General features: G+C 42.7%; 1 pseudogene; it reads left to right on the top strand.

Moving 5' to 3' along the window:
* The first annotated feature begins 1,294 nt into the window (after nucleotides 1-1,294).
* On the top strand, nucleotides 1,295-1,935 carry LOC116559679 (annotated as a pseudogene).
* Nucleotides 1,936-2,672: the final 737 nt, after the last annotated feature.

Below are 2,672 nucleotides of genomic sequence, written 5' to 3'. Positions count from 1 at the left end.
TTTTATTTTATTTTTTTCCAATACAGAGCCTTGCTGTGACTCCCAGGCTGAAGTGCAGTAGCACGATCTCAGCTCACTGCAACCTCCACCTACCAGGTTCAAGCAATTCTCCTGCCTCAGCCTCCTAAGTAGCTGAGATTACGGGCATGTGCCACTATACCCAGCTAATTTTTTTTTTTTTTTTTTTTTTTTTTGAGATGGAGTCTTGCTCTGTTGTCAGGCTAGAGTGCAGTAGCTCGATCTGTAACCTCCACCTCCCAGGTTCAAGCAATTCTCCTGCCTCAGCTTCCTGAGTAGCTGGGATTATAGGCATGTGCCAGCATGCCCAGCTAATTTTTGTATTTTTAGTAGAGACAGGGTTTCATCATATTGGCCAGGCTGGTCTGGTCTCAAACTCCTGACCTCTTGATCCTTCCACCTCGGCCTCCCACTGTGCTGAGATTACAGGCATAAGCCACCATGCCCAGCCTTTCCTTAGCTGTTCTATTTCAGTGAATGGAAGTGTTTGACAGAGAAACAACTTTGAATGCAAAGGCTGAATATCAACCATCTGAGCCCCAATTCAGAGGAGCTATTTTGCCCACATACTGGACAGTGGGGGAAAGCGGGAGGATAAGAACTATGTTCCAATTTTGGATCTGCCATGACGTTTACCAGCTGTTCAATCTTAAGAACCTTGGCCTCAGTTTTCTTACCTACAAAGTGAGAGTAACAACTCCAACTTTACAGGGTTGTTGTGAGGATAAATGAGAAAAACAGGTAACCAGTGCTTGGGACATAGTATGTATTCAGAACATGTTAATTTTCTTCCTACCATGAAAGAAATAGGTAAGTTTGCCCAGGTGCAGTGGCTGACGCCTGTAATCCCAGCACTTTGGGAGGCTGAGGTGGGTGGATCACCTGAGGTCAGGAGTTCAAAACCAGCCTGGCCATGTTGGTGAAACCCTGTCTCTACTAAAAATACAAACATTAGCCAGGTGTGGTAGTAGGAGCCTATAGTCCCAGCTACTCGGGAGGCTGAGGCAGGAGAATCACTTGAACCTGGGAGGCGGAGGTTGAAGTGAGCTGAGATCACACCACTACACTCCAGCCTGGGCGACAAGAGCAAGACTCCGTCTCAAAAAAAAAAAAAAAAGAAATAGGTAAGTTTGTGTTCAAAATGCTGTAGAACTATCACAGTTACTTACAAACCAAATTTAAGCCTGTGCACTATTTTAGTGAACTCATTATTTTATTTGACAGATATTTATTGAATACTTACTATGTACCAGATTTTTGATGATAGATTTGTAGCTTCAACCTCACAGATGAAAAATGGTATCTTTTCGAGACTAGCTAAAGGATGGCTAAAGGTGACTCCAAGAAACCAAAGGGCAAGATGTCTGCTTATGCCTTCTTTGTGCAGACGTAAAGAACATAAGAAGAAAAACCCAGAGGTCCCTGTCAATTTTGCAGAATTTTCCAAGAAATGCTCTGAGAGGTGGAAGATAATCTAGGTCCAGTAAAGAGAAATCTAAATTTGATGAAATGGCAAAGGTGGATAAAGTGCGCTATGATCGGGAAATGAAGGATTGTGGACCAGCTAAGGGAGTCAAGAAGAAGAAGGATCCTAATGCCCCCAAAAGGCCACCGTCTGGATTCTTCCTGCTCTGCTCAGAATTCTGCCCCAAGGTCAAATTCGCAAGCCCTAGCATCTCTATTGGAGACGTGGAAAAAAAGCTGGGTGAGATGTGGAATAACCTAAATGACAGCGAAAAGCAGCCTTACATCACTAAGGCGGCAAAGCTGAAGAAGTATGAGAAGGATGTTGCTGACTTTTATAAATCGAAAGGAAAGTTTGATGATGCAAAGAGTCCCGCTAAAGTCGCCTGGAAAAAAGTGGAAGAGGAAGATGAAGAAGAAGAAGAGCAGGGGGAGAGGGAGGGGGAGGGGGAGGGGGAGGGGGGAGACAGAGGGGGAGGGGAGGAGGGGAAGGGGTAAAAAACTGTTTATCTGTCAAAAAAAAAAAGAAAAATGGTATCTTTTCTAACCTATTGACAAGATTTCTGACTCAAGACATGCACTACATAAGAATGGAGTTAAAAAAAAAAAAAAGAAAAAGAAAAAGAAAAAGAATGGAGTTACAACTACTTAGGCTCTGGGTAAATCAAATGTTTAATAAATAATGACAATATGACCCTTGGCGCCAGTATGGCACTTAAGGCCATTCATACTCCCTGCTGTCTGCTGAGTCATTGCTAAGCTGGGGAAACATGAGTTCCTAAAGCTACCTGGAAGGCTGGTTATGTCATCTTTGGTTGAAATAGATCCCAATATATATGTCATGTCCAGGACGAGGAGGGAAAGGTTTTAACTCCTGGAAAATGAGATATTACTTTGTTCCAGTTTACGAAAAAGATCTATTGGACTTCATTCCCAGAAACTGTCTCCTGAATGACTTAAGGCAGTGCTAAGGAAACAGCATATTTTAAACTGATTCTTTGTTTGAGCTGAGCTCCAAGTTGCCTAATAAATTTTTAAATTCCCAAAGAGATGCATTCAGATGACTCCAAAAAAGATGTCCTAATTTGGGATGTCGCCAGCATCAGTGCCATACATTATCACAAACAAAATTGCCACTTTGACTAATTGTGGGCTATGTGAAAGGTTGTCCTCTTTGTCCTCCTTATCTG

This window comes from Sapajus apella, unplaced genomic scaffold, assembly GCF_009761245.1.
Source record: "Sapajus apella isolate SASKATOON/1434 unplaced genomic scaffold, GSC_monkey_1.0 scaffold24, whole genome shotgun sequence".
NCBI classification, from domain to species: domain Eukaryota; kingdom Metazoa; phylum Chordata; class Mammalia; order Primates; family Cebidae; genus Sapajus; species Sapajus apella.
The sequence above is the reverse complement of the archived record's forward strand: the minus strand, read 5'-3'. Positions and strand labels throughout refer to the sequence as shown.